General features: G+C 47.6%; 2 long non-coding RNA genes across 2 annotated transcripts; both read left to right on the forward strand.

The window, feature by feature from the left end:
- The first annotated feature begins 2,388 nt into the window (after positions 1 to 2,388).
- Positions 2,389 to 2,787, forward strand: LOC139574495 (uncharacterized). The gene is made up of 2 exons (XR_011674786.1): positions 2,389 to 2,513; positions 2,619 to 2,787. It is a non-coding gene; the product is annotated as an uncharacterized lncRNA (long non-coding RNA).
- A 4,513-nt stretch (positions 2,788 to 7,300) lies between these two features.
- On the forward strand, positions 7,301 to 7,699 carry LOC139574494 (uncharacterized). Its single transcript, XR_011674785.1, has 2 exons — positions 7,301 to 7,425; positions 7,531 to 7,699. It is a non-coding gene; the product is annotated as an uncharacterized lncRNA (long non-coding RNA).
- Positions 7,700 to 10,384: the final 2,685 nt, after the last annotated feature.

Raw genomic sequence — 10,384 nt, forward strand, 5'->3', positions numbered from 1 at the left:
GGACTGGGAACTGTCGCTGCAGGCCCCGGACTGGCCCGTGGAGCAGGCCAAGGACTCACCAGGCTGGGGAGACATACTGGAGGCCTGGTCCGTGGAGCAAGCACAGGTCAAACCGGGCTGTGGGGGAGCACTGGAGATCTGGTGCTTAAAGCTGGCACCACTCGCCCTGGCTGAATGCCCACTTTGGCCCGGCACGTGCGGAGCGCAGGCACAGGACGCACTGGGCTGTGACGGCGCACCGGAGACACAGTGCGCAGAGCCGGCGCAGGATACCCTGGGCCGAAGAGGCGCACCGGAGACCAGGAGCGCTGTGCTGGCACAATCCGTCCTGACTGGATGCCCCCTCTAGCACGACACATGCGGAGAGCTGGCTCAGAGTGCACCGGGCTGTGAATGCGCACTGGAGAAACGGTGTGCTTCACCGCATAACACGGTGCCTGACCAGTACCACGCTCCCTACCGTGAGCACGGGGAGTTAGCTCCGCCAACCTACCCGTGTGCCACCCCCCCCCCCCCAAAAAAATAATTGGGATTGGCTTCCCGGTCTTCCTTGCCAGCCGTGACCCTGTGTAACGCTGGTCCCCTTTTCTCTCTGCTTCCGCCTTCCTCGCTGCCTCTGCCTGCTTCCACGGCAGGCTCTCGTGTCCTGACATCACCTCCTCACAGGTCCATGATGTCCTCCACTCTGTCTGCCCCTCCTGGCCACGCTGCTTGGTCCACTTGTGGTGGGATGTTCTGTCACGAGCGTCATCTTGAAAATGACCGGACCAAGGTGCAGCGTGGTAAGTGTACATTTTTCTTTATTTTTTAAATGTCGCCAACAAAACAATAAACAACAAAAACGAACGTGAAGCTCCGTAAGGCTATACATGCATTAAACGAAGACAACATCCCACAACTAAGGTGGCAAAACAGGCTGCCTAAGTATGATTCCCAATCAGAGACAACGATAGACAGCTGCCTCTGATTGGGAACCACACTCGGCCAAAAACAAAGAAATATAGAACATAGAATGCCCACCCAAATCACACCCTGACCTAACAAAATCGAGAAATTAAAAGGCTCTCTGCGGTCAGGGCGTGACAATACCTCAATGATGGCGCGTTGACCAATGATGCTTAATTGAATCCAGCCTCACTTATGAATATGAGTTCCTGGGGGACAGGACTTGCATCCAACTCCACGATTCTCTGAAATGACAGTAAATACTGTAATTGCTGTATAGTAAAGTTCACTGGCAACATCAATGAGTCTCTAATGTTTCAGGAGTGTAATACCACTACATTGCTTACTTGCACATATTCGTACAGTTTATCCTTCACTCTTTGGGAATTCCTTTCAAATGGGACTCTGTAGATTTGCTTCATCCGAAGATGGTGTTTCTTAAGGATGCACGCTATTGTTGATAAGCTCACTCTGATGTTTTCAGTGTTTTCAATAATCTGTTGTTGGATTTCCGCAGTGTTATGGCATTATTTTCAACTACCATTTGCACAATGGCAGCCTCCTGTTCATCTGTAAATAGACGTGTTCTACCACCACGTGATGGTCGTCTTTCAGTTCTACAAAAACAAAATAGCATACAATACAGTAAACACTACAGTAATACAGTATACAAAATAAACAAAGTAGTATATTTCCCAATTTCATACATACAGTAATACATGATACATTGACTTTGTTTCCCCTTACAGTATGTATTGGAATCTACAGTCTTTACTGAGCTTGATGTTGTACTACTGTCAGGTAGTAAAAGTAGTAGAGAGGTCCAATGTCTGCAGAACATACCAATTCTCATTTTGGAACGTCCGGATGATGGACGCTACGGTGAAGCGGCTCAGATTGGGCAGCACTCTTTGCCCAGCCTCTTGCATGGTCAAACCATGGTTGACAACATGGTCTACCATAGTCACCCAAATTTCATCAGCGATTACTCTCCTTGTTCTTTGTCCACCTCCACCTCTCTCTCTCTGCCAAGTTTGCTTCCTTTGTTCTCCAAACACAGGAGTACTCCCCGGTGGCCTTTTTATCCATACCAGCGGTCTGATTGCAAAGTGAACATTTAAGCAATTAGTGTTTGCACATGTGAAGAGAGAAAGTGATCAATTGGTATTTGATCTTAGCTTGTTGAACAGTGTTGCTTTTCATTTACACACAATATATTTTAGTTGTGAAGGTTGTGCCAAAGGTAGCGAATTGTGTGTTGTGTTTTGCCAAGTGTTTGTTATAGAATTGCAATCTGAGTGTAAAGCAAAACATGTGCCAGTAGTACTGCAGATGTCACGAATCCCGCTTCCTGAGTCTGGGTTTGCCTGTGTGTCTGTCCTGGAGTGTGTTTCAGGTGTCCTGGAACGCACCCTGTCTGGTTGCCGGGCGAATTAGCTCATTGGGAGATTGGTTTCACCCGCACCTGTTTCCCGTCAGTAATCTGCACACCTGTCCTGATCATCATCTCTACCCTTCAAAAGCTCTGACCTGACTTCCATTCCCTGCCGGATCGTTAGCCATGAATAGTATGTTGTGCCTGAGTACCAGACTCCAGTTGGATAGAATTTGTTTTGTTGTTTTCATTTACGTATTGCTTGCCTTGAACTTACCTCCGTTTGTTTTGTCTTCAGTTACTCACCTGGATCATTCACTCCATTCCCGCCTGGTTGACAGAGGATTCTGCTACTACATTGGATTCACCTATTTCCTCTCATCTACTCACCACCGCTGCCCGTTACGCCATCTGGATATATCTACCTTTTCACATTTCACTGTAAATAAATACTCACCTTCTTCCTACGCTCCTTGTCCTGGTCTGCTTCTGGGTTTGATCTTGAAAGATCGTGACAGAACGATCCGGCCAGTAATGAACCCAGCGGACCTGGACTCCGTTTGCCATGCCATTACCCTGCAGGAGAAGAAATTGGGACAACACAATACGGCGCTACAGGAGATAGCGAGTTCGATCCAGAATTTATCTGCTAGCTTGACACAAGTCCAGGATCAGCTCAGTTTGCAGGTGATTCATTCACTACCGGTTTCACCCATCTCACCTGCCGTGTCTGAAGCGGTTCCATTTCGTGAACCCAAGGTACCGACGCCTGATAAATATGAAGGGGATTTGGGAAAATGCCGTTCGTTTCTTATGCAGTGTGGGTTAGTGTTTGATCTACAGCCCCATTCTTACGCCACTGACAAGGCTAGGATAGCCTTTATTATTGAACTGTTGCGTGGAAGAGCTCTGGAATGGGCTTCAGCCGTTTGGGAACGACAGGGAACCTGCACGGCTTCATATCAGGAGTTCACGGGAGAGATGAGGAAGCTTTTTGATCATCCAGTCCGAGGTAAGGACGCAGCTAAACGTTTGTTCTCTCTTCGCCAAGGAGATCGCAGTGTGGCAGATTTTATGATTGAGTTCAGGACATTGGCTGTGGAGAGTGGTTGGAATGAGGAGTCACTACAAGCGGTTTTTTACAAGGGGTTGTCAGATGAACTTAAGGATGAGCTGATTTCTTATCCAGAGCCTAGTGACTTAGACAGCTTGGTCGCTTTATCTATTCGGGTTGATAATAGAGTCCGAGAGAGAAGGAGGGAGAAGCAGTGGGGTCTATCCAATCAATCTGTAACTCGGTTACCATTCGGTTCAGGAGGTGAACCAGGACGTATTGATCGTTATTATCCACAAGGGATTAGTGGAGGAGTCTTGCCACCAGATTCTGAACCAATGCAAGTGGGGCGACACGGGCTAACTAAGGAGGAGCGCCAAAGTAGACGTGAGACCAATAGCTCTTTCTACTGTGGTAGATCGGGACATTACAACTCCGCTTGTCCACAGCGCCCGTTAAACTGCCCGGCTCGCTAAATTTGGGAGGAATTTTAGCGAGCCAGTTTCAATCTCTCAAGGATCTTGTCAGACCCCGTTTTCCTGCGACCCTTATGAATAAGGATCAGAGTTTTGACCTGAACGCTTTTATCGATTCAGGTGCCGATGGCAACTGTATGGATGCCGACTTGGTGGAACAGCTGGGGCTTTCCAAGGAGCAATTGCCGGAAGCCATTGAAGCAACCACTCTGAACGGCAGTAGTCTGGCACGGATCACTATGAGGACTGAACCGGTTAAGATGTTGGTGTCGGGAAATCATTCAGAGTTTATCTCTTTCTTCATTTTGTCCTCGCCCCATGTTCCTCTGGTTCTTGGTTACCCCTGGCTGAAGGAACACAATCCCTCGTTTGATTGGGTGACAGGGAAGGTAACTAGTTGGAGCATTGAGTGTCATGCTAACTGCCTTAGGACTGCCTGTTCTCCTGCTGTTTCCAGTCAGGTCAGTGACTCTGCTCCTCCTGATTTGTCCCTGGTTCCAGAAACATATCACGAGTTGGGTGAGGTATTCAGTAAACAGAAGGCTCTGTCTCTTCCTCCCCACCGACCTTATGATTGTGCGATTAATCTGTTTCCTGGATCTGCCTTTCCCAAGGGACGGTTATACAGTATCTCTCGACCGGAACGTGAGGCCTTGGAGACCTACATCAAGGAGTCTCTAGCTACAGGTCTCATTCGGCCATCGTCATCACCTTTGGGAGCAGGATTTTTTTTTGTGAGCAAGAAGGATGGTTCTCTTCGACCGTGTATTGATTATCGGGGTTTGAATGAGATTACGGTTAAGAACAAGTATCCCCTGCCCTTGATGAGCTCGGCTTTCGATTCCTTACAGGGTGCTACGGTTTTTACGAAGCTTGATTTACGTAATGCTTATCATTTGGTTCGGATCAAGGAGGGGGACGAGTGGTTGACTGGGTTCAATACTCCGATGGGACATTTTGAGTACCAGGTGATGCCGTTTGGACTGACCAACGCTCCGGCGGTGTTCCAAAGTATGGTGAATGACGTTTTGAGAGATATGATTGGGATTTTTGTGTTCGTTTACCTGGATGATATCCTCATCTTCTCAAAGGAGCTTTCTAGCCACGTTCTGCATGTCAAGCAGGTCCTGCACCGGTTATTGGAGAACCGTCTGTTCGTGAAGGCGGAGAAGTGTGATTTTCACGCCCATACAACGTCCTTCCTCGGGTACATCATATCCAGGGGAGAGATCAAGATGGACCAAGAGAAGGTTCGGGCGGTTCGGGATTGGGTCCAGCCCGGTACAAGATTGCAGCTCCAGAGATTCCTGGGGTTTGCGAATTTTTATCGGAGGTTTATCCGTGACTACAGCCGGGTGGCTGCACCTTTAACTGCCCTGACGTCTTGCACCAGAAAGTTCTGTTGGACTCCTGAGGCAGACTGAGCATTTCTGGACTTGAAGAGCCGATTCACCAACGCCCCGATTCTCTCTCAACCTGACACTTCCCGTCAGTTCGTTGTGGAAGTGGATGCTTCTGATGTGGGTGTGGGCGCCATCCTGTCCCAGCGTAGCTCCACTGACGGTAAACTCCATCCCTGCGCTTTCTACTCTGGTCGTCTTTCTCCAGCTGAAAGAAACTACGATGTGGGTAACCGGGAGCTTCTCGCTGTGAAGCTTGCCTTGGAGGAGTGGCGGCACTGGTTGGAGGGAGCGGAGCAACCGTTTGTGGTCTGGACTGACCACAAGAATCTGGCTTACGTACAATCGGCTAAACGTCTCAACGCCCGTCAGGCTAGGTGGGCCTTGTTTTTTGGACGTTTCAATTTTTCCCTGACATTCCGACCTGGGTCTAAGAACGGGAAGGCGGACGCCCTGTCCCGGATGTTCTCTAAGACGGAGGAGAGTGGGGTCAAGACTGAGACGATTCTTCCCCAGAATGTTGTCGTGGGAGCCGTTACATGGAGGATAGAGGAGGATGTGATGGCGGCCCTTCGGACGCAGCCCGGCCCCGGTAACGGTCCACCCGGTCGGTTGTTCGTACCCGAGTCGGTCCGTTCTGCTGTCCTTCAGTGGTCCCACGCCAGCAAGATAGCTTGTCACCCTGGCGTTGCTCGGACTATGGCACTACTGCGCAGACGTTTTTGGTGGCCTGCCATGGGAGAAGATACCCGGAGGTTTGTTGCCGCATGTCCTGTTTGTGCCCAGAACAAGAGTACCAATCGGCCCAGCTCTGGGCTTCTTCATCCCCTACCTATTCCTCGGCGACCTTGGTCGCATCTGGCCCTGGATTTTGTCACGGGATTGCCCCCTTCTGTTGGGAACACGGTCATTCTGACCATTGTGGACAGATTCAGCAAGTTTGCTCATTTTGTTCCTCTCTCCAAGCTTCCATCGGCTACGGAGACGTCCGAGATCCTGGTCAGGGAGGTTTTCAGGGTTCACGGATTGCCCAGTGACATTGTGTCTGACCGTGGTCCTCAGTTTACCTCTGCTGTCTGGAAGTCCTTCTGTTTGGCCATTGGAGCTACAGTCAGTCTCACTTCTGGATTTCACCCACAATCTAATGGTCAAGCGGAGAGAGCCAACCAGAAGATGGAGTCCACGCTGCGTTGTCTTGTCTCCTCTGATCCCACCTCTTGGTCATCTCAATTACCCTGGGTTGAGTATGCCCATAATACCCTTCCTTCATCTGCCACTGGGATGTCCCCCTTCCAATGCCTTTACGGATACCAACCTCCTTTGTTTCCTTCTCAGGAGAGGGATCTCTCGGTTCCTTCTGTCCAGACCCATATTCGTCGTTGCCACCGGACCTGGCATCGGGCCAGGAAGGCTCTCCTTAGAGTTTCTGACCGGTATCAGATACAGGCGAACCGTCGCCGTATTCCTGCCCCAGCTTATACGGTTGGAGATAAGGTTTGGTTGGCTACACGGGATCTTCCTCTACGGACGGAGTCAAGGAAGTTGTCACCTAAGTTCATTGGTCCGTTTGTAGTGGAGAGAATCATAAATCCTGTGGTGGTTCGACTCAAGTTGCCTGCAACACTTAGAGTGCATCCCACTTTTCATGTCTCCTGTCTCAAGCCGGTTCACCTCAGTCCTCTGTTGCCTCCTCCTCCTCGTCCTCCTCCTCCTCGGATGATCGGAGGTGGTCCTGTCTACACGGTGCGCCGCATCATGGACTCCAGACGGCGGGGTCGAGGGTACCAGTTTCTAGTGGACTGGGAAGGATATGGTCCAGAGGAGAGGAGTTGGATTCCTCCGCGACAGATTCTGGATGACGACCTGATTCGTGACTTCTACCGCCTCCATCCTGGCGCTCCAGGTAGTCCGCCCGGTGGCGTTCGTCGGAGGGGGGGTACTGTCACGAATCCCGCTTCCTGAGTCTGGGTTTGCCTGTGTGTCTGTCCTGGAGTGTGTTTCAGGTGTCCTGGAACGCACCCTGTCTGGTTGCCGGGCGAATTAGCTCATTGGGAGATTGGTTTCACCCGCACCTGTTTCCCGTCAGTAATCTGCACACCTGTCCTGATCATCATCTCTACCCTTCAAAAGCTCTGACCTGACTTCCATTCCCTGCCGGATCGTTAGCCATGAATAGTATGTTGTGCCTGAGTACCAGACTCCAGTTGGATAGAATTTGTTTTGTTGTTTTCATTTACGTATTGCTTGCCTTGAACTTACCTCCGTTTGTTTTGTCTTCAGTTACTCACCTGGATCATTCACTCCATTCCCGCCTGGTTGACAGAGGATTCTGCTACTACATTGGATTCACCTATTTCCTCTCATCTACTCACCACCGCTGCCCGTTACGCCATCTGGATATATCTACCTTTTCACATTTCACTGTAAATAAATACTCACCTTCTTCCTACGCTCCTTGTCCTGGTCTGCTTCTGGGTTCGATCTTGAAAGATCGTGACAGCAGATTTGGTGTCTGGTTCTACTAAATTCTACAGGTTTGTGTCAGTGTGCCTCATGGGCCAGTTTTAGTGTGTAAACATTTGGGGAAAACTGTAATAATAATACTAATTTATTCAACTTATATAGTGCTATTCATTACATTAAAAAGTTGATCGACAGTCAAGAGACTGAAGGTTGAGAAAGTTCATAACTTGAGAGGTCAGCGGAGGGAGGAGGTGGTCAAGGGGAGAGCCGGGAGCAGCAGGCAGCACATTGTCATCACGGTGTCTCGCCATCCACGCCGTCTGTGGTTTCATAGTAGGACTCAGTCAGATGAGGTTAGAGTTCCATACTAGCCATTGGACTAGCTATCTAGCTACTCTTTACTACTATCAAAATGCAGCACCAACATGGATGATGCTACGGCATCATCTTTACTATTTTTAGGCAGTGGAATTACTTTAGCTTCCTTCCACGCCTGTGGACACACACACTCCTTTAGGCTTTGGTTAAAGATATAGCAAATAGGGATGGCATTCTCAATAGTTTCCCATCAAGGTTGTCTGTACCTGGTGGCTTATCATTATTGATGGATAACAATAGTTTTACCACCTCTACCACACTAACTTGACCAAATTCATAACAGCAATCCTTCTCCTTAATTATTAGATATTTTATACAAAAATATGATGGTTCACTATTCAATGTTGTCATTTCTCCTCTTAGTTTTTCCACTTTACTAGTGAAATAGTCATAAATGATTGCCAATATCAAAAGGTTTTGTTATAAATGACCCATCAACTTAAATGAACGATGGAGATGAATTGGGTTTTCTGCCTATGATATCATTTAAGGTATTCCAAAGTATTTTTCCATTGTGCTATATGTAATTTGTCTTGGTTTGGTAATATAGTTTCTTCTTCTTTTTGTTAAGTTTAGTAACAAAATATCTAAATTTACAGTATGTCAACCAATCAGCTGAGTAGCCTGACTTGTTTGCCACCTCTTTTGCATCATTTCATTGAACCATAAACATGAATAATCATCAACCCAGAGGGCTCTAATAGTTCTCACAGTTCATTTCTTAACAGGTGCATGCTTGTCAACAATTGGCATGAATCATTTTACAAATACTTCCAGTGATGCATCTAGATTTACTTCCTCATACACATCAGAACAGCATAAATGTTTTACATCTTCACCTTAAGAGTCCTAAGAAAACATTTTGTATGATCTCTTATGAATTACTTTAGGCCCAACCTTTGGCACTTTGGCTTTCCTTGTTATTGCCACAATGTTATGGTCACTACAGCTAATGGTAACTGATATTGCTTTGGGGCAGAACTCTGCAGCATTAGTGAAGATATGATCAATACAAGTGGATGTCACAGATCCAACATTATTGGAATGCACTCTAGTTGGTTGAGTGATAACCTGGGTCATATTACAGGCATTAGTCACATTTAGAAGCTTCCTCTTAAGAGGGCATGTAGTTGCTAACCAGTAAATGTTGAGGTCACCAGGAAAATATACACTGCTCAAAAAAATTAAGGGAACACTTAAACAACACAATGTAACTCCAAGTCAATCACACTTCTGTGAAATCAAACTGTCCACTTAGGAAGCAACACTGATTGACAATAAATTTCACATGCTGTTGTACAAATGGAATTGACAAAAGGTGGAAATTATAGGCAATTAGCAAGACACCCCCAATAAAGGAGTGGTTCTGCAGGTGGTGACCACAGACCACTTCTCAGTTCCTATGCTTCCTGGCTGATGTTTTGGTCACTTTTGAATGCTGGCGGTGCTTTCACTCTAGTGGTAGCATGAGACGGAGTCTACAACCCACACAAGTGGCTCAGGTAGTGCAGCTCATCCAGGATGGCACATCAATGCGAGCTGTGGCAAGAAGGTTTGCTGTGTCTGTCAGCGTAGTGTCCAGAGCATGGAGGCGCTACCAGGAGACAGGCCAGTACATCAGGAGACGTGGAGGAGGCCGTAGGAGGGCAACAACCCAGCAGCAGGACCGCTACCTCCGCCTTTGTGCAAGGAGGAGCACTGCCAGAGCCCTGCAAAATGAACTTTTACTCAAGTAGTATTTTACTGAGTGACTTTCACTTTTACTTGACTCATTTTCTATCAAGGTATCTTTACCTTTACTCAAGTATGACAGTTGGGTACTCTTTCCACCACTGACCAAAAGTACAAACTCCAAGCTTAATCAAGCAAAAATATATGAGATAGGTATTTGACCCTGGTTTGACTCTGATATACAGTAGGCTATAAAGGTTGAAAACATGCATAGGTTGAGGGTATATCCATATACTTCATGCCTACTTGTGTGTTAGCCATGTGTAGTAAGTGACATAGTATTAACACACTAACACACTATTGATATGCACATTATTTTCATCCTAGTATTTGACCACTAGATGACACTTTAGTTCCCTTTATCAGACCAATGACTGTCTGGTTTCAGACCCATGTCAGGCTGTGGTGCAGATTCCTGAGGACAGTTGAGACTCCCATGCAGCAGGTGGCCAAACGTAGCCGAATTGATAGCCAGGACAGTGTCGTTCTTACACACCAGCTTCAGTGTCTTGCTTTCACACACCAACTTAGTACGGTGGTGCTATGAAAGATTAAAACAGCA

The sequence above is a fragment of the Salvelinus alpinus genome, chromosome 4 (assembly GCF_045679555.1).
Source record: "Salvelinus alpinus chromosome 4, SLU_Salpinus.1, whole genome shotgun sequence".
Lineage (NCBI taxonomy): Eukaryota > Metazoa > Chordata > Actinopteri > Salmoniformes > Salmonidae > Salvelinus > Salvelinus alpinus.